Raw genomic sequence first — 27093 nt, 5'->3', positions numbered from 1 at the left:
CCACCTATTTATATGATAGAAAAACTCAACTCGTTTGTCGATGATATATACAAAAGGTCACCCGCTGTCTCCAATAAAAACGCACTTAAGGCATGATGTAGAAAGTTATAAAAGGTGTAAATTGGTCTGCCGGAGGCTAGATATTCTTGTGTCAACTGTGCTCTTGCAAAGTTCATAACGCTAAAGGCTTTCTGGGTCGTTTGAATGTAATGATGTTCAGATATCAAAGCGTTCCCAAGTCACTTACCATTGATGTGTAGTGGTCTGTAGGAAAATATATTATCTAGTAGTTTCTCCAACCACCGAAATAAAGCCAGAACTGACTAGATTTACCACCGAGCTCATAGGAACAACGATATTAGCTTCACGTCCTGTCCGTTAGGCGCTCCTAGTGGTCGATAGGACGTCTATTAAATCAAACTGGCATCTAGTATAAAGAACGACTCATAGGATCAAGAAAGCGTTTTGTGCGGCCAACATTGTCCAATAAAACAGGGACTGGCAACGTGTATTTGTGCATTCATTGTCAAGGTGGCAAGATAACTGACAGGAAGGAATCGTATCTTATAAAATTCCAACATTTTCTATGTTAGCTTTTAGAAGAGAGAACCCCAACAAATACCATAAGCCATCACGACCATTTTCCATAAGGCCATGTTAATTTGATTATATGGATGACATCCTCTGGGAACTCCAAAACTGATGCGAGCGAGCGAATAAAAAAAAAGTTTGGCCAAAAAAAAAACAGACCTGAAAAAAATCAGAGGAACAGGTTTTGCCAATTACGAAATGGACACACTACAGTATGTCATCAGGCATTTTGGGTCTTACTGGGGGCCAAGAAGACAACAAGAGCGAAGTCAAGTAGAGTTTATAGTCAATTTTACCAAGTTTCTACAGTCAAAGGTACAGAGACAGTTAGCCTTTATTACATAGAGATAGGATTTTAAAATGCCAGTGGGAGTCGGATAATCAACCGAACAGATTCCTTTGTAGCAAAATTGACCAATTACCATTGTTTTGAGTATTGCCAGTTCTCAAGTTTCCACAGACAATAAGGTCCAGGTTCAGGTCCGGACCTGAAAATGATCCTCTGGACCTGAACATGACCTTTACCTGAATTTTCTGTACTGGTACCTCCCCCTACCAACAATACATTTTGTTCTTTCTGTCCTTTCACATCTTATTCTTTGACTTTAGATTTATTTTGGCATTCTATGGCATTAGTTATCTGTTTTCTGATACTTTTTATTCAATCTATGGAATATTTCTGCTCATTTTACAGCTGCTTTGCACAATTTATTGTGTGGTCGAAAACGTTTTTTTTTTGGAAACGGCCGAAAATTGGTGCGAGCGCGGATGTCATCCATATAATCAAATCAACATGGCCTAACGTGGCGCTTCTACATTCACTATGGCCGAGGATGTTTGAGCGAGTTCCTTAATATGAAACATGGAAAAGGCGCTATCACAATCTATACAACCGAAGGTAATTTTCAACATATTTACCCAACAACGCCTGACTAACCTCAGCATGGTTTGAGTACCCTTACAGGGCATCTCAACATATTTAATAATATGATAAGATTTAGATTTATTCCGCTTCCTCTAAGGATGTAGACCTGAGCTGTGCATCATCCTCACCTGGCCTCAGGCTTCCCTCAGAGAACGGCAGGTGTTGGAGTCCATGCATTTTTCAGGAAGCACAGAATCACCAAGGCCAATGTTTCCTCGTCTTCGACAAACGGAAACGGTCTCACGATAAGAGACAGTGTGTTTTTAAGATGGTTAAATGTTCCTTTTGAATAAGTTCAATACTTTAAGTGAAAAATCACTAGTGTTTCACATCGCCGCCAGTGTTCTTCTAGTCTAGGTATTTGTGAATGAAATGTGTATGAAAGCAAGAGTCACACAAATCCAATCTTGGTTGCTGAACGGTCGCTCAGCGATCGCCATGTTGTGGAAAGTAAGCCTAATAAGTGATTTGTCCCTGACTTTTGTATCTACTTCGCTGTGAACCCTTGCAGGGTTATGCATGATCCATTTGCGGTTGGTTTGAAGCATGCTGTGTGAACTCCTGCAGTGAAGCTTCAGGTAATCCTGTGTTTGATTCGCCAGGGGCTTGTGTGTCGATGGGAGTAAAAATGAGGCGGCAAGGTCGGTCACTTAGCGGGGACAGCACCATGAATCATCCTGCTGATCGATTCACGAGACCTCCTTACATGACGGGCGTGTCTGACTCCTGCCCAATACCATCACCTCAGAGTCGGGAATTATTCTGCCGTTTCAAGGGAGAGGTGCGATGGCTAGTCCATAGTGTTCGTATGGGTAGTTTTGACATGCATGACAGACAATGACGTATTTTTGGTCTTTTTCCACAGGTCGATGGAAATAGTAGAAACTGGTCAAATAGAATAGCATGTCAGATTAGTTAGCCGGCCACAGAGTACAATTTGTAATATTCGAGAGGGATATGTTATATCCACCATGAGGTCACTTCCCTGGCCAAATATTCACCCTTTTTTGCCGAATTCTAATATCCGCATGAAGCCTCTTAGAGGAATGCCTGGTGGAGGTTACACAGCTCTATGGAATTCTCTGTAATATTTACAGTACACAGGAGGTCGGATGGTGATCATATTCATTGAATACACTATACATGCCGCCGCGATCCGTCCCTAGTAGATACTAGCGTGACTGATTACTGAAACCTGACATCGCGCTACCTGATCTTGTCGGGTCGCTATAAATTTGCTTCTTCATCCATTCTTCTACCGTATCCACCACCGCCTCACTGATTGATGTCTGCTGCAGTGTTCGCACGGTCAACTTGCAATTGCACTTTCCGGTGCTGCTAATATGGGCAGTCACCTAAAACACATTTCGTGTATAGGTCCTTTGATACTAAAGCGGCACGGAGCAACGGAATGCAGAACACCTCATGGGCAAATCTAATTTGAAGCATCACTTCTCTTTGGGAACAATAAGCTGTATACTTCATCATCACTGCTATGTGACCTCAAACAATCCGCAGAAACCAAAGGATGAACATGGCATATGGTGACCGCTACTTGGAGAAACAACACCTGGTTGCAAGTTCACAAGCTGGGCTGCTCGCTAGTTGCTTTAATCGGAAATTAAGTGCGAATAATGCCATTTTTGCGCATATTTTCGACTATAACTTTGCTTAAAATAAAAATTGAAATGTTGAAAATATCACATACCTGGCTGCATACATACATACAATAAGATTATGAAACTTGCAGATTGTCTGGTCCTCCTTACTACCTCTACTCTATGCAGGTGTAATTGCCCTTTTGGCATTGGAGCTGTCACAGGTTTCAGTGAGTTCCCGTCCCTTTTTCATATAACCCAGATCTTCTGCAGAGCAAAAGTCCTCTGGAGCTACGATTTGGCACGTGCTTAGCGCTGTGGAACTGTATTATCTTCAAGTGCAGAGGGATCACTAATGAAAAGAAGTGGTGTGCTACTTAGCAGTTACCTAAGTACCTATGTAGCAATATCATTAAATTACATTAATACTGACGTATAGCTACATTCACCTGTAAATGACAATGACACATTTTGCAATCACACAATGGTACTTAATTTACAGCCCCTTTCCAAAAGAGGTCGCGATTGTTCAACGAATTTCATAAAGATAAGAACATCTTTTTTACGTTTTGTTTTTTAGTGTCGTTAACATCATGTATCTTAGACTAAATATGAAATCAGGGGTCACATGCATTCAATTTTGGTCGCTGCACGGTCGCTCAGCGATCGCGGACCAGTGTGACTAAGGTACCGGTAATGTACAACACATGCCCTCAACTGAAATTGCCAGAGTCTTATCATACTCACACTTCCCTTCACCTTTATATTTTTTATAGTGGTTTACACATTTTCTGTGTCTCAGTTATAGTTATGGCCAACATCAAATCTAAGCTTGGAACAGCGACAAACTAGACACATTCTATTTAACGGCCTGGTCGTAACTTTTCGTGAAAGCTAATTTGTCCGTTGCCTTAAGCCCCGGTCACAAAGCGCGTACGATTCCTTGCGATTCCTTCCGATGCGCAGGATAATCGCAGTGCGACGTAAGTCGGAAGAAAATCGGAAGCAATGGTTTAAGTATATAAAGCCGTGGTCACAAAGCGCGTAGTGGATCGTACGATGAGGTCATAAGAGCGTGTCTGTGTCAGTCGCAGTGAATCATAGTAAATCGGGGAGCGTCGTATGGCGAAAAATAGAGCTGAAATGGATTTTGAACATGTTCAAAATTTCGCTATCGTCGTAAGATTTTATTTGCCCCCATAGCAGAGTTCATTACGGCAGTTTTTGTCTACTGATGAGGTTATAGATTTATGATTTTTTAGCATGTTGTGATGGTTTCAGTTTTCCCTGATATTGTCGATATTGACGAAAAGGGGAAATATATCAGTCGCAACTGCCACAGTCGCAACCAGAGAACAGCGCGGCACGCACAGGTGATGCAGACAATTGTTTGATCGCTTCATGCACGTGAGTTTATAATTAGATCAAATCTCAGCTCTCGTCGGTCTTGGGTCAGTTTACCATAATCGTAATAACCATGGGGACAACTCGAACATAAAGGCAGGCTCTATGATTCGGAAATATATATGATATAATGCTTATCAATTGATTTTTGTATGATGGCATCTTTTTGTTGATAGCATATCATGATACGATCTTCGAAAGTGCCTGACACGTAGAGCCGGTAAGCAGGCCGAGATAACCATACCAGTACTCACGCTTGATTTGAACTTTTGCTTGTAATACTCTTGTTGTCATAGTCTTTTGTAATTTATTTTTACAGTTAAAGATATTATAGGAATTTATTTAACAGCTATGTCCACATTTTGTTGGTTAAAGAAGCACAAAAGCGGTCAGACGGCTATACAAAAGAGACACAAGTGAAAAATCGTGCGACGCTGGAAAAATTTTGAACACCATCCGATGCGTTGCGATGGCTTGCGATGCTTACGATTTTCTTGCGATGTACTGCGCTCATCGTAGGATATGCGGAATAGTCCATCGCAAGGAATCGTACGCGCTTTGTGACCGGGGCTTTAGAAAAGGGCAATCACTGCGAGACGTCAGACTGCGCAACTGAAACGAGATGTACAAATGCATAAAGCAGCTAAACGTGAGAAACATCACCTGACACAAATACCACATCACACACTGTTCTCCGCGCAGCCCCAGGGAGTGTCTATGAAGGATGACTTTTTCTGCTTTCAAATAACCTGCGGCGCCAGGCTGGTACATGAATCTACATCTTCCTTTGTTACCAAAAGATGTGGATGACGACTGCCGCACTTATTACGTCAATTCGGGACATTATCCCTGGTCGATATTACATATTAAACGCATCGCCATCGCTCAGCTCACTACTGTGGGCGGTAATGGGACTAACAAGGTAATAAATAACTCCACTGTTGCCAACACAAAACCATTTATAGAGGGAACTTTGCATGCTGCACTTATACTATTCGACGTTACAACAGTTGCGAGATGTAATTTGAACTCATCCCAATTGAGCTGCAGGCACCAAACTGACAAGAACCACACAAGAAGGCGGATCAACCAGTAAATTGAGTCCCATTTTGCTTCCACAGAAGACGTCTAGACATATGAATTTCTTATTGCTTCTGAATGCCAGCTGTTACTCACTTGATGCGCACTGCACATCACAATTGTGACGAATCCTTCGATAACACTTGAACACTGATCCAATTGAGCTTAGCAATTGTTTATAAGCTTATTCAAACACAGCTTTTTCTGCCGCGGCCCTTGTGGAAATGTAGCCTTGATAAAAATCACCCTAAGGCTAGCAATCTTGCAAATGGAGTTTTTGTCAGTGAGTGAAACTTTGTACGATCACAGGGGATTAGTTGAAATGGATCTTGAGGATCTCGTAATCTCTCATGTGATGCCAAGTAAGTTTACATTGACTTTGTGGTTATGTGGGAGGCTTTTATCAAAGAAATTGAAAGTTGGTGATAAAGGGATGGGAATCAATGATAGGCGCTGCCGCCCAAAAACAAAGCCAAAAGTTTACCCAGACAGTTTAAAAAAAAACATTGCTGCATTACACTGAATGCAATAGGTGCTAGATCACCTGGGGGCATGCGATGGTGTCTAGATAGAATGTCTAACACAGTAGCGCTGTATCAATAACGTCGACTATGAATATCCTTCTAGAGCATAGCTCAGCTTTATACCTGGTCATTTGGGATCTCTGAGTCTGCCATTGTAGATGAGGTCTTCTTGCACGTGGTTCTCTGTTTGTTCCAATCATTTTGCCCATCTGGTTGCCGTGTAAGACCGGTCATTACTCAGGTGTCAGACGTACCATTGACATTGTTGCTTTTCTTTCATCTCAAAAATAACGGAGCGCATTCGTGCTAAATCTCTTCAATGAGTTGTCAAATATTGCGGCAAAAGGGAAAGGTGGAATTTTCGCTCTTGTTTTCTTTTCAAATGTGACTTGCGAATACAATCATGTCTATTTTCAGCATTACAAATTTTGTATAGTGGTAAATAAACCTAAAATGTATCAAGATAAAGTTAATGAAGACATCAAGGGTAACAGATTCGGCAGGATTTGGAAGTGAAAATGTAGTATTAGCAAATGTCCATACTTATTTTGTTGAAGATGCCCCTATATTTGTAATGTGTTGGAAATAATCATACTCAATAGTACTTACCTTCTGTGTATATCTTCCAATGTCAGTCCAAGGTGTTCTCAGCCAGCCAGCTCCTTTACAGCCTGAGCAGTAGAAATGTCACGGCGCCTCGGTCTGTATAAATACATGAGAATCAACGCTCACTTGACACACTTGTGTTTGCTGACGTATCAAATATCACCGGTGGGAAATCTTCCTAAATGCCAACATTTTACGCCACGCTAACGTAAGAAGACATACTATTCTGTCTCAATTGTGCGCTGCGCGTCTTGAGCACAGCGGTGTAGTCCCGTGCTCCGGAGAAACGCACTGCTATATAAAGGAGTGATACATCAGAAAACACATGCCGTGTTGGACAGCGTCCTGAATACATACATCTTGCAGAGCAGGGCACATACCCTCCGGAAAGGAGGCTATGTGTCTATGTTGTACTGTGAAGGATTGCTTCTATTGGTAACGTCACAATGCGAATCCCGACCGAAACTATCCAAATGTCTTGTTACTGCTTTTCTGTACATTGCCTTCCCTGGCCTTGCCTTTACTTCATTGTGCCGTTAAAGTTTGTATTCTATCTGCCGGAGAGGCGTGGGTGTAAAAACGCAGAACGTGGTTGACATACGCGCTAGAATTATCTGGAAGGTGTCTGGCAGGGCGGAGATGTGCAATGATTCGTGTGCGCGTTTCACAGCAATGTGGCACTGAAGAGACAAGATGATGAATTGTCTGTCCCCCATCCCTACATACGATCATTCTGGCGTGCCCAGCGTCATGGTCTGTGAGGAGAAAGGTAGATTAATTCAATTTGACGCAACGACAAAGCACGAAGTCAAGCAGTGTTTCAATGTTGGCATCGATCGGCTACAATGCGACCGAGGGTGAACTTCGTGGAGGGATAATTGTATCGTATAATTGTATTGTAAGAACGGTAGCCGACTACAGAACGGGACGTATCTAGATCTGTCAAATGTTTGCCTCATTCCACTAGACGGCGATCGCGCTTAATTTGCATAACCCTTGATTTCACGATTGATATCACGAAAATGTTTAAGTTTGACTAATACAACCCAACACGCAAAGCAGAAGAAGGTCCGTTTTTCCTCCGGTGTGTTTGTGTATCTGTGTCTGTGAACAGCAAAACCGAAAATCCTTAGAAGATCTTAGAAAACGATGGTAAATTTCGAAAATGGAACCCCTACACAAGTATCTATCAGATTCGTTGAGCGCTCTGTCAAATCGCTCGGCCTCAGCGAGGCCGCCGTCCTAGCGGAATGGGGATGTAACTGTACCAAATCTACTCCTCACTGGCCTAGGTAAGATAAAGGTTAAGTCACGGCACCAGGAACGAAACTTGAGATAACGTCAAGCAAACATATTTTGTCACCTCGTTTTCATTGGTATCTGCAGAATGCATGCCTGTCTTATCTACGCATTACTATATTGTACCTTGTCCAAATGGTCTTTGACAGATGAAGATAAAATCAAACTCTTAACATTACAAGTGTCACTACGTTTCACTGGTAATCTGAAAGCACTTCTGTGATATCTGAATTTCAAATCATGTCCAAATGATCTTGTACAAACGAAACCGAATTGCAAATAGTTGTTGAAACCGGGCGCGAATATGTATTAGCTATGGCACAAGGAAAGATAGCGAACTTTACTTCGTGATATCCCCAGCCAAAAGATGGCCCTTCCAAGTTTGTTTTATGGTGATGAGATAGAATCGTCAGGTCAGGCTGTAAACATCACCCCAGCATTCCTCACACCAACATGGCACCAATAGGACGGACTCAGGGCAGCTCATGGGCTGCATTATGGTTATAACTTTCCTTTAAAGCCATGCAGACAGTACGATGGAGGCAGGGATGAGTGGATATGGGGCAGACGTACCATAGAATACCTAATATGACCGCGCCCATCGGAAAATCGTCTGACTTTACTTTGACTGTTATGTGAGTCAAAGGAATATGAGATGGTAATTTTTCAAAGGTCAGGACATACATAAATCCCATGGAGATGGAACGGTTTTACGAATGGAGAATATTAGCACCGCAGGAGCTCTTCAGATAAAATAGGGGGAGTTTTACTGGCATGTTTTCACGACTTTTCTCAAGCAATCTCTCCAGAACACTCTTTCAAGGACTACATTATTGGCGTAATTATTGAAGCCAGATTGTACACCATGCAGCGTCTGACGAGCGTTTACACTACCTTTCCACTGGGACTGCGACAGCGAGCAGCGGCTGAGCGAATCAAGATTTGTTCAAGAACGACTTTATTTTTGATTTTGTTTGTTGAGTTGACTTCTAAATCAGACATTGACATCTTGCATCACATTCCATTTTTAAAACGATGGTTCAATTTTGGTCGATGTATTTGTAGTAATTGTACGGTCGCTCAGCCATCACCGGCAAAGGAACATAAGGCCTTACGGAACTGTAGAATTGTGTGCTCTGTTCTCTCTCTGTGTATTCTTACAATATCGAGTGCGTGTGCACGAACGGGTAGACTGTTATTGCTCAGGAAATATCAGCATGTACAGAGATTGGTAGCGTGTTTGGATTTACTAACGATCACAAAAGCATATCCTGCAGAAACAGGCAATGAGACGTAGGGGATTATTGGATTCCTGCGAACGTGGAAACGCCATTTAGAGGAGACAATGAGGCACTTAATATATCCCATATTTCCGCATGTCTGGTGTGCTACTGCCGGAATGTCTTCTTAAATGATCCTTTAATGTCTTTCTATTTCGTTTCTTAAGCCTTTCAGGTTAAAACGGGTCATTTTATAGTGGCGCTATTGCAGGCCAAACGAAAATACCATCATTGTGTATGGCGCCCATTCCAGTAGACGGCGATTGCTGAGCGACAGTACAGCAACCCAAACTAGATTTGTACATGTGTATGCGTGATCTTTGGTTGGAATATGATACAAGACCGATTGGTGAAATCTTGGAAATCTTGATCGTTCAGCGGTCGCAGCCTCTGTTGGAAATGGGATTCAATAAAAAGAAGTCGTCTTCAGAAACAGATCTTGTTGGCAACATTGGTATTCACAAGTGCTTCTGTTTCCAGGCAGCTATCTGGTGACAGACAGCCGATAAAGTCTAAAGAATGCGATGCTTCATTGTAATGAAGGCATGCGGAATGTGTGAGGCACTTAAAGATGTGATTAAGTAGCCACGTGCACTTCCCTTAGGTAGATGATTTTTAAAATCAATTCAGTGTACAAATTACGCCGTTGACGGAAGTGCGATTATGGATTCCAAAAGCACGTTGTCAGCATTTGGATGTAACGCTATTTCAATAATGGATTATAGCGGCAATGATATTAAACCTAACTGTACGTTGTTACTGATCTATTCAAGAAGACGATGTCAAAAGTTTGACATTTAAGACTGTCATCAATTTTCGTCAACTTTTCCGAGCGTGTATAAGTCCGGGATAATCAGGTCTTCTATCATGACTTGTATAGATGTCACATAGGATTAGCGGTAACAAGTTAAAAATATCATTGTACTAATCTAATTGTCAGAAGGGATCCTGTTTCTATCAATAACTAATGATTACCTAGGGCTCCTCACGATGAGAAAGCAGGAGATTTGACGTCACAAAAGTTTGAAATATTCTGTAGCTTTTGATGTTCCGAATCCCCTCAGCCAGACGGCTCTCTCAGGAGAACTGCGGTTTCCTGCTTTGCCGCCAGGATCGTGGAAGATGATCTGTATGCCATCAGAACACCTGAAGGCCATCATTTTAGGTCTTTCTGTCAATAATGCTAGGCGAAACCACCTCACAGACAGTGAAGAAATTACTTTTCTTATTCTTTGATTGCAGTGCATCCTTCTAAACGTGTTAATGAATACTCTGCGTCCATATCGACGAGGGATAGACATCCAGGTATCAAGATTTGCAAGGTAACAGTTACTGAAACAACTGGAGAAAATTTTGAAACAATCAAACATTTCAGACAGAATCCGTTGTCTTCCTAAATGGGAATGTGGATCTACCACGTTTTAAACCAAAGCTCTGAATTGATGAGGTGATGACAAGTCTAAGCGATTTTAGTGAGACCCAAGACAATGTTGTATCCTGATAAGGTTCCTACTAGACGGCTAAGCGCCACTAGATGGCGCCCTAGCTGCAACCAACAATTGGTCAGAGCGCGCAGTCAGGAAATGATAAAACTTTGTTTACTTATTTAATCTATCTCAGTTTGTTTTATTGCAAATCATAAGTGCACTTAGAACATTTCTCCAAGTTCTGTCTTGGCAATTTGAGTTACATCTTATTCTGAGAAATCCTCTTAGAAATTACCCATGATTCTAAGCACAAAATGATTCATGATTCATGACATGGCCATGAAATGGCATAGGAGAAGCAATGTTAACGTTGTACGTTATTTTCTTTCAGTGAGTTTTTCAGACACCCATTGGACTTACGGGCTTCTGTTGGTAACTGGTACACCTAAAACACATATCAGTTCAGGGTTTGGGTTAAAAACCTTGCAAATCCATATCATCGCTTAGTCACCCACGAAAGACAGCATATTCTGTCTGAAACGTCTGACCGTTTCCGAATTTTATCAAGTTGCTTGGGCAACTGTTATCTTGCGTAGTTATTTGGCACTACTACAACACCACGGTACATTATCTAGGGCACTGAAACGAAAAGATGCACAAGCTGAAAGCAAACTGATGTGGGACACATGGCTTCCTCTCAGTGTACATGCTGTACACCCGGTAGCAACATGGATGGCCTATAGCTATGTATCTTCCTTTGAACATCATGACCTTCTCATCCACCCCAGGAGGTCAGAACCCTAACGCTATTTGCAATGTTGCACATAAAGAAAACACAGCCAAGAAAATGGTCTGCCGTCATATCATTCCGTCGCGAGACCCCTGCCGGTGATTTCATAGAAAACGTACCTTGTAATGGTGAAAGCAACTGCCATGCAACAATATGTGAGCAATGCACATGATCTTTTAGTAAGGCCCCCATTCCACTTGACGGCGACTTGTGTAATCCATAACACTGTTATTGGAATATCATGCAAAATATAACTGAAAAGACGACAAAACACACAAAGCGTAAAAAGTTTCGTTTTCATCTATGAAATTCCTTAAGCGTCTAATCTTAGGTCGCAGCGTGGCCGGCACGTACCCCGTGGAGTGGGAGTTAAATGCAAATCTTTCTTTGACAACACGTTTTTCACTGAATTATTATGCATCCATACCTCATCCCTACCATTCCTTAGTTGAGATAGAATATAACGAATTGGTTCATCAGACACTACCGACAAGGTGCAACAAAATGTTATGTCTGGCGGATCTGCTACAGTGACAGGTACAATGATCCCTTATGTATCAAAGGATTGAGAAGAGGGATCCTCAGAAATTAGATTCCGGGAGTGAAAGGGCACATATAGATGTACGTTTCACGCCTGAGGCGGGCAGGTAGTGTACAAACAGATAGCGTTTCTTCGGGGCAAATTAAATTCAATTTTGGATGAAGTACAAATTTATCATCCGATGTATTAAGTTCGTGTTAATGACCTGTTTTCGATGGTAAGCCTTGTTTTGTTGGTAATGTTGTAATACTGAATGCTCTTTCTACGTTTATGCAGGTTAGACATTTAGATTAACAATATTTCAGGACAAAAACAACCCTACAATAAAATAGGGTACGTTTCGTATTTGCATTAATTTGTTCTATCAGTTCATGCTAGTGACACTTAAGAAGAGTGATGGATGTCACTCAAAACATCCAGAAGCAACGTTAACCTTGCTTTGTCTTTAGATAAACTTAATTTCCTTTCCATTCGTATTGCCTTCCGCGAGTAGCTGGGGAAAAAAATATTGAACGGAAAAGAAAAGAATCTCCGTATTGAATATGGAGTTTGAATAGCAGAATATGCTTCTTTGAACATTATATAAGTAGAATAAATCCTCTGGACGTTTGACTCGATTATTAATTGATATCTTCGTTAGCCAGCATTTGATTGACTTTGATGATTCCTTGAGACAGACAGTAGCAGACCTGGTGGCGTCAGCGCCAATCCTGTGCTGATACACATGTACGGTAGCCGCCAAACCGATCACATCTTCATTCAATGCAAATCGTCTGTGAAAATGATTCCAATTGGTATTTCCAGCCTATCACTTTTGATTTACCACTTTAATATTTAAGACCGTTTAGGTAAAATTGTTATCTTTATTATCGTAAGTACCAGGTAACTAGCTTTACGGCACTTTGGAATGTTAAGGTACTATGTTTTCTTGATATTATTTCAAGTATTGGGAAGCACATTTGCGTTGCCATGGAATCTCCATGTTATAAATGGAAACGTAAGAAAGATCCCGAGTTAGAACGAACAACAGTGATATCAACGACCGCTTATAAAAGATTTGGTCACAGTGCAACGAATCTTCGAGCTACTTGAAACTTACTGTGATCAAGATATTGAAGACGAAGAACGTCTGTATGGGATGAATGAATTAATAAATGAATTAATTAATCAAAAGTTAGTGGTTTATTGCAAATCTACCCAAATGTATGTAGTGGAAACTTGTGTTACACAATCTCTTGCCAGCAGCTGCAGGGACTAATGGGTTGGTCAGTGGACGGGCCGCGCGGACTTCGGTTTACTATTAGTGACATGGAGCAGCAAGGCATAAGAACCATTGGGGCTTGACAGACATACATACACGTAATGTAATGTTACGAAACGAGCTAATGTACTTTTGCCTAGGGGTTGTTCTGCCTTCAACTAGACGAACAGAGAATAGAGCACAGTTAAAACTAATTGCAACTCGTTAGAACTCGTGGTGTTGTCATAAAAATCCACGCCCTTTGCCTTCCGTCTGCAACAAAATCTCATTGCACGCAGTTTTATTTATAGAGGAATTACCTGTGTCAGTAAAAGCCGTCAGAAATGAGCCACGACGGCTTTCCTACTACTGCTAATAAATCATTGCGTTAGCAGCAAAATAGTCTGACTTAAGCTGGATATACTAACATTCTCTATGTCAAAGAATGAAGGTGAAACGTCTGATATCGTCCCTGGTGGAGTTTGGAAGCCTCGCAATTATTGGTTATTTCTACACCGGGCGAAGTTCGCAAAGTGACGTATTGTTCAGAAAATTGTATATGCAAGTTTTACCGTCACTCTTTGCTTTGAATGATACGTAAGGGCTATGTTACTGTCATAAATGGAATTGAGCCAGATTTCTAGTTATTGAGGACAGAGGAAAAATCAATTTAAGTTGTCTCTGATGTAGTATAACTCATTTCCTGTAAGTCGACTGCAAGTCCCCAAAGCGACGAATGCCTCTCAAAGCTCATTATCGACATGCGTTCAATAACAGAATTGGAAACATTACTAGTCTATCAGGATACAAGATTAGACGTACTTCCATGTATCATGACAGAGATATACAATAAAATTCCAGAAGAATTAGGATTTATATGAAGACAATGATAATGGTAGAGATTCGGTGAGCTATACATTCCAACACCAGGGCCTCTAGTCCGCGAGGTTCGACTGAGCGCTCGACAAATTTCATAGATAAAAACTAATTTTCTAACACTTTGTGTCTTTTGTTGTCTTTTCGGTCAATACTTATGCATTTTGAATAGTATTCTAACCATGAAGTCACGGATCACACAAATCCAACTATGCCGTGTGTAGTTGAATGGGGGCTCAACAAGCAGGTGCGGCATGGCAACTTTCTACCGCAGGTTGTACGAGCTGATGAGAGGAGTGCTGGGATGTTTCAAGCGGTCTCAAGCCTACTTTGGATCGGCAGAATCCCATTAACGTATGGACCTTTATGCTGAAGTCTATGAGTATAAAGTGGTTTTGAGTATGCCTCTATACATAAGGGCACACTGGTTTTAAATTTTTTAAGTCGTTAAGTGTAATAGAACCAGCTGCTACCGTGCCACGTGCCTGCTAAGATGATGTGTTACGCCAAAGGGCGGTTATACCAGCTATATACATGTATATATGCAAATACATGCATATAGAGAGCGTGTGTGTTTCCCTTCCTTAAGTATCAAACCCATTACGATTGTGATTTCATTAAATTGTTATTTATCTATAATTTGTTATCATTTGCTCCCTATGTCCATTATTTCGAATTCAGTAGAATGGTGAGTAAAATTTGTTATATTTCAATGAGAAGGGTCTGTATAAGTCTTTTTTGCTTCTCTCTCTCTCTCCCACAGTGTTTTTATCATTCAACTTTTCTTTCCTTATTTTGTATTTTGATGCAGAAAAAAAGTATTCATGGAACGAGCACCAGGCATTGTCACGTGAGTAGGTCCTCCCAAAATTTGGGATTGTCTAAAATCTATTCCTCCGTTCAAGGATGGTTTCATTGTTTGTTGAGTTTGACTGCTGCGTTTTAAGAAAAGTCATTTCCCCATTAGTCGATAGTGAACCCTAGCCTTGCCTTGGAATGCAGAACGCATGCAGTGGAACGGATCCATGTTAGGTGAGACAATTGAAATAACATAGAGCAATGAATAGCCTTGGGCGGCAGGTCTTTGACTTGTCACAAGCGCAAAGCTTGAAGACTACATTCAGGGAAGAAGAATGAAAATCTCTTACCACGGTATCAGAAATGGTCTTCCATTTCCATCAGTGCATTGTTATTACTACAGAGCGGTAGTCATCCAGAACAGAATCCACCTCGATGAATCATACAAGGCGGTACTATAGAAGTTAGGCTCACCAAAAGAGAGCTGGGGTGATGTCATAAATCTTTCTATCTGTGCAACTTCACGCGTAATGGCACGTGAGCACGAGGGTGTATGAGGGTTCTCACTTTCAAAAGAGCGGTTCCTGCGATAAATACATCATAATTGAAGTGGACTGCACCTGTATGATGTGCTGAATTGTAATTGATGGTCAGAGTCCCACACGCCATTGTATCCTGATCAACAAACGCCTGACGGAGATGTAACATATCTCAGAATCGTTCAGGCTTAAGTACATTACTATTCATTCTGCAGCCAGACCTTGACATGAGGGAAAAACCGAGGCTACACCTGATTGTGCACAAAACCCATCATACTTCATGAACGCTCTGATCTAAGTTCAGTTATATGGCGAACACACCATCCTCGGGCAGAGATTATTGACGGGTCTATCGCAGTGCGTTGCCTCAACCACATCAGGGTCCTCCATGTCCAATAAAGTACATCGTGTGTGTAGAGGATCACCTGCAGTCTCGAAATGATCCCGTAACAGAGTAGGAGGCAGGTGACGATTACCGGACCGTAAAAACGGTTGATGAACGAAGCACACATGCACCTCCCTATCACACAGAGGAGTGAAGATGTTTGATACACTCATGAGAGAAGCAGATGCTGTGTGGGGTGTATCAGATGTGGTGAAGCATCAGAAATATCGAGTGCTACAATCGTAACACGATTGTGTCAAATATATAACCTATTGTTTGAAAGAAATGCAAAAAAAGTAAGTTGCTAAGGTCTACCATGTATTCCGAAGACCTTTAGAAGAGGCGCGGCGCAGTCTGTGTGAACTCGATTCGGCACGATTGGCGTTGTACTTGCTTTAACCTTCAGTGGCAATTTATACATCTCGACTTTGGAAAGGTGATTACCTTATCTAATAAAGATTTGATTTCCCTCGGGTTTAAATGACTGGCTTACCTGCATCATCGGGGATGCTGTATCTTTTTGGATAACGCCATCATCCACTCTAGGTTTTAACAAGGACGTTGTTACCAGGAGTATTGCTTAGGACGCCCTTGTCTGTCCCGGGTGGATACGTCTCTTCTTATGTACTAAATGTATCCATTAATTTGGAAGCGAGCTGACGTTTTCAATAACGAGGCGAGATTCTATTTCAGATACCATATGCTACAGTATGCCTCGGAATGTCATGAATGATAATTCAGTAATCGAGGGGGAAGAACGACCTTTGAACTAAATTGGTACAACTAAAGCTAGATGATGGACCTTTTAGGCAAGGCGTTCCTTGACCTTAAAGACCATTGGTAGTTTGGTCTAAAGTCACGTGGGTTAAGGTTAAGGACCACCTTGCCTAGAAGGTCAGTTTGTACATAGGCTGATTTGAATTTATGCATCAGAAAATGTCCGTTAAAGCCCGTCACGCATTCAGGATCTTCCCACAACTTTACTCCCGACCATTCACCAACCGAGGTCAGCAGTGGGTTTGGAGTAGTCTGGGGATCCTCCTGTACTAGCTCCAGTTCTAGTTCCAGCTCCTAGCAGATTATGACTTTCCCGATCAGTCATAGATGACTGACGCAGACAAAGATTAGAGACTAATAGACCAACTCCAAACCACAGATGACCATGGTCTGGAGAAGGTTGGGAGGCCATCGACGGATAAGTGTGACAGGGGCTTCAGAAAAAAAAAGCATCAGGATGATATCTATTTGAGTGCTACTACAACTAGCATATTGATCCCACGTTCCCGTAATGTGCGCTTGCTATTACATGATAGACCAAGCCAATCTTGAACCTACAGCTGGAATGGTTCAATTGATTGCTTTTGGACAGACAAAACTATTAGACCTTGTTTATCTACACCAACATAGCTAAGATGGTAGATATTGATCTGCACATCATGTACGTACATCTATTTTGCAAACGTTATCTTGCATGATCTGCCTTCCCTAAATCGCAGATAACGTAAATCTCGTTTTCCTTATGGAATAGCTAAAAAAGAGCAATTGAAACGAGACCTCTTATGTTATAATTGATGAACAATAATTTTTTTATTAATGTGTTCATTGTGTTGTTTGTAGAAGCAGTGGCGTCATGCCCATACCTATGTCTGTTCCTCAAGCGGGAAAACATTCAATCTTTGTCGTGTCACCTCTTTCTTTCTGCTTGATGTAGTTCCACATTATTCAATTCATCAAATCCCCCTCATTTCAATTTGACATTTATTAAAAAAGCAATCTGGTGATTAGTGAACGAATACAGAAATAAACATAAGGTACAAGGTGGTGTCATCTTGGCATAAAGAAAAGTAAGGGTGTTCATTTGCCCCAGGACCGAGAGTCGACATGTGCCCTTGGTGAAGGCATTTTACACGAATTCCCTCACTTCACTAAGTGAAAGGAGCACCTACATTCGATTAGGGCAGTCCCTAGGACGGGGCGTTAAATGGAGGTCCCGTCTTTAAGGAGATCTATAGCCACGCCTCTATGACGTAAAAGAATCCACTGGACATATTGGGTCAAATATACATCATATATATGCAGCTCGTCCTGTTCAGTACAAAGCCGGTGTATTACACCTCGGGGCGCGGGTTTACCCGGCAGACAATACAAACAAACAAGTTTAATGCACAAACTACAAGAACACTGCTTTCAAACAATCGTCGCTAAGATGCTACGATTTGAATAGAGTACGACCCTTTGTAACATACTACATACATAAAATGACCAAATACATACCCTAACGTTGCAGCCATGGCCCGCCAGGTCATACTCGTGAAGTGTAATAAGTGACGTTTGCCTTATTCAGCGTTGAAAGGTGGAGAGTTGCGAGTCAAAAGTATCACACAGGTACTGATGGTTGCATCGCCAGCAATATTCATTCGTAGACAGTCTGAGCGCAGCTCTGAGCGCAGTTCTTACTGATACGTTATGACGTTAACTCCTATACCTCCCCTCGCGTGTATTCTCCTTGTGCCTGAAGTGTGGCAAATTAAGTATTACCGTGGACGTGGCAGTCGATCCATTATGTAAGAATAGCCGGCGGCACGCAATGGGATAAAGAACTTGACCACTCCATAATCCGCATCTTGTAATAGACGGCGTATTGGACTGTCTTCCTAGATCTTGATAGATGGCGTCCTCCCGGCCGGGTGTTTCCGCAGCACGCTCTCCGATCTCCAGCTTGTCTGGTGCTGAGGAGACGGCGGTGGTCAATAAGGGATTGTCAGTGGAGGCCCTATCCGGCAGCGTCGTCTGATGAATCCGTCCGATTCATTAGTTCAACATATCTTATCTACGTATCCATCCGTTCCCAATAAGGCTAATCTCAGCCTACCGCCGACGTTGTTGTATAATGGAGCGGGAAGCAGGAGATTCCCATTTGTCTGGAGTAAAGTACAGCACAGGAGAGGCTCCAAGTAGCCTGGATTGCGAAACAAGTATTCTCCAATTTTGTACACGTCCAAATTAGATCTTAGGAGGACATGTTTGCAAAACTCACCACAAATACTTTAAGGAAGCTGGCGCCATCTAAGATATATAATACATCGTTCTCTGTAATCTACGATGGGATAGATCATTTGCTTTCTCAACAGATTGTGAGACATAAAGTAAAGTGTAGAATATTTCACAATGAGAGAAAGTCTACTGTTAGGTTCGTTTCCAGATGAAGAAAATATTTAGAAACAGCACGAAGGCTGCTTCGTGTATTAGCGCCACCGGCCTGTCGGAAAACGTATTTGGTCATACATTACTTAACGTGTTATTTCAAATTATGCTTCACAAATACTCGTTTCGGTCCCACTGTTCTAAGAGTTTGATCGCCCAGGGCCAAATTTGTCTGGCGACTTATAAACCCGAAGACAGAGTGATCAGCAGAGACCTATTCTTTAGATGTTCTCGGCTGTTCCATCATTCTGTAGGAGACTGGCTCTTGGAGACGGCGCAATCAGATCATATGTATTCTGCACAGCAGTGATAGCTTTCAACCAACAAACTCCGAATGCAGACTATTTTCCTTCGAGATAATGCTTTGTCCAAAGCATGCCAGTGTACAGAGACATAAAAGCCTGACATATCTCGCCCTCGGGGATTTCCATTGAAGCACTTTACTTCATTGTTGCGAATTCTAGTCTGATATAAAGCTGTCACGATAAGAGCTTTGTTATATTTCTGAGTGCAGGCAATCTGCAGCTGTGAAAGTGATTTACGGATTCCGATCAAAGTCAACTCTTTTGTACTGTTAGACGCTTACTGGAGTCGTGGGATCCAGGTGCACAAAAATACTCCATTTAATCCATTAAAAAAAAACAGACCAATGACTACCAATATATGACACATATTCATTCATAAAGTATCAGACTGTGCGACACCTAGCGAGTCATTCACGTCACCCATTACATGATACAAAAGTGACGGTGACGTTACGTTGTTAAATATTTGCCTTTCTGTACCTTAACGGAGAAGCTTAAGACCCAAACCTACACCACTTCTTCATTACATCCAAAGCTATCTGCCACCAAAAATACAAGACCATAGCATGTCCAGGATCAAGGATGCAAAACTAGAATTGTCAGCATATGAAATATTGTTTCATACTACGCTTAATAAATTACTGTCGATACCTATGGCATTACCTCGATACATGTATACAGGAATTGAAGACAAGAAGAGCTCTTAAGCCTCCCACTGATACCATCACCATCTCAGCAGTGAGCCATGTCTACTGAAGGACAGGAGAGTTGATAAGTACGTTATAACTTATATGGGATAATGGCATGCAGACTTTAGTCAGAAGGCGCCGTGGTGTATTGCTCTATATCTTAAGTCCTGAATTTGTGGCGTTCCTCGTAAGATCTTTGGACTTCAAGAAAGTTAGTTTTGACGCATTGAAGATATTCCCCATGATTTTTTTCTTCATATGAGGTCGTGACAACTTTAACTTCACAGTTGCTAATACCACTATGTTGACCCTGTCATGAAAGCTGAAGTGAGATCGACATGGTTTCTGCATGAAAACACCAGTGTCTACTCCATACTGCTGTGTGTAGCTAGACAGCTCACACCCCCTATCCACTAGCGGCTGCGACTGCGCTGCTACCACTGGGCGACCAAAGGTTTGACAGCTTTCCCAATGAATTTCACGGATAAAGAAGAATTCTGTTTATGTATTTGTTGTTTGTAGGTTTTGTTTTCACATTTTGTGAGATATACAAATTATGAAACCAAGGGTTACACATCTAATTGTGGTCGTTTTAGGGTCGCTCAGCGATTGCCGTCTGGTGGAAAGGGGGCCCAAGGCCGCACATGTTGCTATTGGTTTTGTAGAACTTGCTGGTGCCCTTGTCTAAGGTATCGAGTACAATGATGAAGTATTCATTGCTTCTTAGGATATAATGATATTTCGGCTTAGCTCAACTTTGCCAATAATTCCGCTACATGCTTTCACATTCCGCCTGCGATATCTCAGGCATTAAAGGCTTATGTGAACACGGAAATGTCATTACGCTTTGAATTAGGCATCTGGCGTATCCATCAACATCGATCCCAATATGCATGCATGTTTTCCCATGGTAGAGTGTGAACCTTGATAAAGCAACGTGAAACTTTCATTACAACTATCGATACTCCCAGAGCGGAACTCTGGGCTTCAAATAGTTCTATTTTATCTTATAATCGATTAATAGCCGCCTTACGATTCCATGTAACCGTACCGAAATCGGAATATGATTAGGGGCTTTGCGGTCACAACCGATAAAGACGATGCTGCTATACTACCAATGGTATGGCATAAGGCCCCCATTCCACTAGATGACGATCTACCTGCGACCTCAATGCAGTGACTGCATCCTAAATTGTATCTGTGTAACCTTTTACTTCAACTGTAAAACTATGACAAAATGCGACTGGCATAGAAATATTTGTTTTTATCAATGAGATTTGTTGAGCACTCAGTCAAATCACTCGGTCGCAACGAGGTCGCCGCCCTGGTGGGTTGGGGTGTTAATAATAATGTTAAATGATACAACGTATGGTATCTTTTGCTACATAACAACAGTCGTTCTTCGAGGCTTTTAAACTTCACTTAAGACTATGTATCTTTTACCATGTTTTGTGGATTGCTGCGATGCCTAATGTATTGCCCTATATGTACAATGCATGGCTTTTCACATGCCAACTACCCTGCATTTGCTATTTGATTCTATGGAGAGAAATCCTGGCATGCAAAATGATAGAAATGAATATAGTGGATTTCTAATGTTAACATATTACACAAACAATGAAAAAAGTGATATTCGTTTTCTATTATTTCTGGTCAAAACGAATGAAGGTCTGTGACAAGATTGCTGATGTAGTGATACATCCCTACATGATAGGGCGAGTTTGCATTCACACAGACTCATACCAGAGAATCGTTACATTTGCCTGTGCGCATGATGTATTATACAGGAGATTGCTAGAATATGTCACAGTGTGACGGCTGGGGTTCGTGACACATGAAGCAGCCTTACATGTCAGGAACGAGAGGTGAAGGTTGCAGAGCAGGTGACAACACGTAGGGACCTTATGTGGTGCCTTTTTGTTAATCAAACCTGGTCGAGCATCCAACTGGCACAGACAACCGCCTCTAGTCACAAGTCACATTGAAACAGTCTCGACCATTTTTATATAGTTAATCCCAACCTGGCTGAGCAGCCACCTGTCCTCATCAACAATTCCATCAGCCCCTTGAGTTGAGTAATTGCTGAAGCCAGGTTCTTTCTCATTACTTAAGAGTAAAGTACTGAATACCTCCACTACGTCATGTAAATTGAGTGTCAGATCATAAGACCAAAACTTATGGGAAAGGTTGTAGATATGGAACCTTTCTTTGTTACCCTCCATACAGATAATGACATTACAACGAACATTGTCTTGTCAGTCATACTTTTATATTTTGCATGACATTCCAATCATGAAATCACCAATCAAATTTATGTCGCTGCTGCTGCTCCTATAATCTATAGTATATGATATCCATCACATCCTCGCAAATCCTACTTGCAGAAAACTGAATGCTGATTAACATAGATGTTGTGCCCATTCATGGCCTTCGCGCATATTCAGTCCTGTTGCTGAACCCAAATCAACTTTAGCGAGTCATAACATAAGAGGATTAAAAAGATTACTATACACTGCAGTGTGCAGGAAAATGGAGCATTGGAAATGCTTTTATCGGCTCAGAAGATTCGTGGGTTGGCGAACTGAATCAATTAACCTCTATAACGCAATTGATTGGCCCTGTGGCCTCAGTGTCATTAACGCTGGCAGCAGGGCAGGAGAAGTCTGCAAAATATGGCAGGCTGTCCCCGGGGAGCTCATTTACCGCAATTGGATTGTATGCCCTACATGCCAACATACATATTGAACATATAGATTTTCTTGATTGTCCTCACAAAGATGTTGGAAATAACTAGTATCACTACTGCTTCAGAACATGTTACTAGTAAACAAGCAATCATCTATACCTCTTTTTAGGCCAGGCAATGCGGTACTACGCAGAAGGGAATGGCAAACTCTGCAGTTTACTTTTACAAGCCTGTTCATGGTGGCTTTGTGGGCAATATGTCAATAATGAAGGTCCCTTCCTTGTAAACGGGTCTTGTCTAGACCATCATTTTTACACATTTCAATGTATTTCGTTTATGTGTCAGGTAAATTTGGCATATAACCCACAACGCACCTCGCTGTGCATGCGAAGTTGGAACCAAGCACATGCTTATTACCTGCTCGTTTCATATACGACGCGTAATTTAGATTGCTTAGTGGCATATATCTATCTTTTATCTCAGATGGGTTACACCTTTGTCTCCTGCGTATGTCTGGATGTCATAGTTGTGTATCTCATACTACAAGAAAGGTACCAAAGTCTTCCCTACAGTATGCACGGTTTGGGTAGATTACACCGGGAAGGTAAAAGACTGTAAATGTTTTATTAAAGGAAATCAGTAGGTTGCGCCAGGTGCAGGTTTTGATTTCATGTAGGTAATGACTTTGACTGTAAGCAGTCCACCAATGGACCTATTTATCGCACTCAATATGTCCTTACACATTACATGTTGAGTCACCATTTCAAAATTTACAGCCTGTTATCGAGTTTCTAATATCAGAACAGCTAGGTTCATTAGCTTATTCGCCCACCCGGAAAATACAGTAAATTAATAGGGTAATCTCTTATGAATTCCAAGCGTCGAGCATAGCACGGCTGCAGGGAGGCATTCACAGATATTCATGACCATTGCAATACAAGACGTCAAAAAAGACATACGTTCTATGTTGATGATAGCAATCACAGCGGCGGCGTTATCATTACTTGTACAATATTCCACCAGTCAGATGATGTTTAGTCATCGCCATTAGACCGAAACATCAGGCATATCTCTTCACAGATGGCTCGGATGGCGTAAAGTCATATCCAGATATACAAGGCCCTTAGTCATTTCATGACAAACTAATGATACTAATGGTTCTTTCATATAGTACGATGATTGTGCTTGCTCTTTAAAGATCGTTGCAACTTCTGCAATAGATCCTGACGTGACAGCACACATTTAGAAACTTGAGCCCCTCTATGATCTTTAAATTGGTATGGGGTGGAAAAATTATCAAGCAGTGGTCTGATCAAAGTGACAGTATCGCCTCTAAAATGAGTGCAACTCGTAGAAACATTTGCTTCCTTGTATGCTTGACTGATTCCCTAACCATATGCAATGCTCCATGAGCGTTTGTGCCTGTGATCCATTTGGAGGGCATTCTTGTGGAAATCCTCAAGATTACTGAAGAAGAGGCCCTCGCAGAGTTTGATTGCCTCAAGCTTTTCATTTGACTTCGGGATAATGTTTATCTAAATTGAATGAGATACTCCATAGCTGTCATCTTGAAGATCACTAGTGGCATTTTGATATAAACTCAAACTGCTATAGGGGTCGTGGAGTTGTGGATAAATCTGTTTCGTTACTTTATTCACGTTTCCACTTGTCGATTCGCCCCTTGCCCATATAGGTACAGGGCTGGAGGGAGAGATCTTATCCTAGAGCCTGCGCTAGGGTTTTTTAAGGTGAGAGGCGGCGTGCGCAATGATTTATTTACAGTGCCTTTGTAACACTAAAAGCAAAGAAAGAAATTGGTCAAGCTCTAGAGGCAAAGCAGCTGTTTCAATCAAGTTTCAGATAGTTTGATTTTGTACACACTTGACTATTACACATGGGCATTTCATTCTGGCGTAAATTCCAATTCAGTAGATTGTATATATCGAAATCATGTGAAAGCATGACCATAGCTGCCAGCGTGTGTTAAAGAGACGACTCGTTGAGTGATCTGTGTCCAATGGTCGGGAACTCGGCACGTTTGTAATGTTACCAGCCGAAAGCAAGAAAAGCATCATACCTCTGGCCAATCGGAAGTAACAATACAGCACTGTAAGAGCCAATCAAACGTTTGACCTGTTCTTCCTATGCGACAGGCAATACATCGAAATGCAATAATGACGTGTTGACATTATAGTCTTTGTGCACGATTCAGCATTATCAATGTTGACTCAATGTGTACCGAGGGTACCATAAAATGGTAGATTGATCCCTGATACACATTACGTTTAGCCTGAGGAATGATTTGGCCATCTGACGACAGTAAGGCGGCCCCATTATATTACGGCGAGTGATGCATCTTATGTGTTTATCTTTACCAAAATCTCGTTAAAGATCGTATGTGATTGAAACCTGTGGAGGTTGTAGTTAAGAGATGTGAAATGTTCAATTTTATCTCCCACTGCTTTTTGTGCTTTGGATGGTCGGTTAATCCTCGCATTGCTGTGGATATATTACATCATTAACTAATGTCCCCTGAGGTTTCAAGTATGCACCTTTCCTGCAATGATTGATTCCACTTGTTCCTTCAAGCACAAAACCCGCATAATTCTTCACAGCACCTTTGGCCTTTCGTTACAAAAATCACCTTCCGTTCTAAGCAAATATGTTTGGATATCTAAAGGTTGTCTTCCTATCATTTGTAACAAGGGGAGCTACTAACAAAATTGGTAGAAGCGCAGTGCTTCATGACACTGCAAATCTGCAAAAGAATGTGATCTTTATTTCATATCACCACCAGATGTTACCACGTATTCATGAATCCTTCTGTTTGGCCAGAGAATAGTACTCATAAATATCGGCGATATCAACGCTGACTATAAATCAGAAATGAAATAAAACATGTTTGGGCGATATCTTGGGCGATGACGTGGTGTGACCCATATTCCATTGAAATACATTTGTATTCGTAACATATTTCCTACCAAAGTACATGTATAAGCTGTCCGTTGCTTCCATTATGTTCCAGTGCCCATCTACATCAGTAGGCTATAGTTTGCTACTCAACAGCATGGCGAAGAGGGAGGCATTGAGGCATATGCATTGCTTGCGGTTTCTACAAAATATGTACAGGATAGCAATGCATCAAATAGCCTACGACGGGTATATTGACGCACAATACCTTGACGCTCAGCCATGGCAAGATGTTGAATTTCTGGTATCATAAAGCGTAGAAAGCTGTTGTTTGGTACTTTTGGAGTTCTGGTCGTCGCATGACAGCTAGGATGTCATTACTTGTGATGTGGCTAGTTTGTTCGCAAATCAACTGACATGCCGGTCACACAACACACGGTGGAACAAATGCAATAAAAACAAATGCCTACCTTTGGAATGCAGTAGCTTGGTTCCATGTAATTCAAGTCCTGTATATTCATCGAGTAATGTCACTTCGCTCTTCAACCACCGCAGATTTTGGACGGTGTCCAGTCCTGATATCCCCGCGTAATGCAGCCCTTCGCCGCTGAACGGAACGATGCAGCAGAGCCCTCTAGGGAGAACACAAATGGCAGAATAGACGATGGGCCTGGTGGGGCTGATGCTGATGTTCAGCATCTCAATCAGAACAACATTACCATTGAGGTGCTTTTAAGTACAATGAGATGTCAATCCGATCTCAGTGTCGGAGCCATCGTTCCCGAACGCTCCCTGAACAGTCGCACGTGTTGGTCAAACAGGCCAGACGGCGACAATGCTGGATTAAACCATTAGTGAATAGTGAATATGCAAGCCAGCAAGGCAGTCATTGATGGCGCTGACTGCTGCAAAGTGCTTTTACCTTGAAAATCATCACTATCACCCGGCACTTCCGACCCACACAGAGAATATTCTTGCAGTATGTTTCAGATGTGAATCGCATACCTAAATCAATTTATGGACACAAAGAACGCCAAATTGGCTTTTTCGATGATTAAAGATGTTTTCGATCGCTTTGCCCATTCAAAGTAGCTTTCACATTACCTTGATATATAATGTTACTACAATTTGATGAAGCTGTCATAGCACTGCAGCTAGATGACAGAATGCATACACACTATTGTGCCGCACTTCTTGTAATTTACAGAGCACCCATTGCGTATTCGATGGCCCGCTCGTTAAAGCCGGACCACCCGTGCATATATTCAAGTCCGTACGAGGTGAGTATCCTCTACCAGGCTCCACAGGCTGCTGGAAAAATAATAGACTTTGGACAAATATAGGAAGATAACAAGTCAGACGAGTAAGCTGGGTCGCCCACCATACTTCTCAGCCA

General features: G+C 41.7%; 1 protein-coding gene across 2 annotated transcripts in view; it reads right to left on the bottom strand.

The window, feature by feature from the left end:
• The window catches only part of LOC118406961, a 46417-nt gene extending 19980 nt beyond the window's left edge, over window positions 1-26437 (bottom strand). For both annotated transcript variants that reach the window (XM_035807363.1, XM_035807371.1), the window contains exons 1-2: window positions 26168-26437; window positions 6732-6824 (exon numbers count right to left, since the gene is read on the bottom strand). The gene's annotated coding sequence lies outside the window, so the exon portion shown is untranslated. The remainder of the gene's footprint in view (window positions 1-6731; window positions 6825-26167) is intronic.
• Between the last annotated feature and the right edge of the window lie 656 nt (window positions 26438-27093).

Source organism: Branchiostoma floridae, chromosome 2 (genome assembly GCF_000003815.2).
Source record: "Branchiostoma floridae strain S238N-H82 chromosome 2, Bfl_VNyyK, whole genome shotgun sequence".
NCBI classification, from domain to species: Eukaryota; Metazoa; Chordata; class Leptocardii; order Amphioxiformes; family Branchiostomatidae; genus Branchiostoma; species Branchiostoma floridae.
This window is presented reverse-complemented; position numbering and strand designations above follow the sequence as displayed.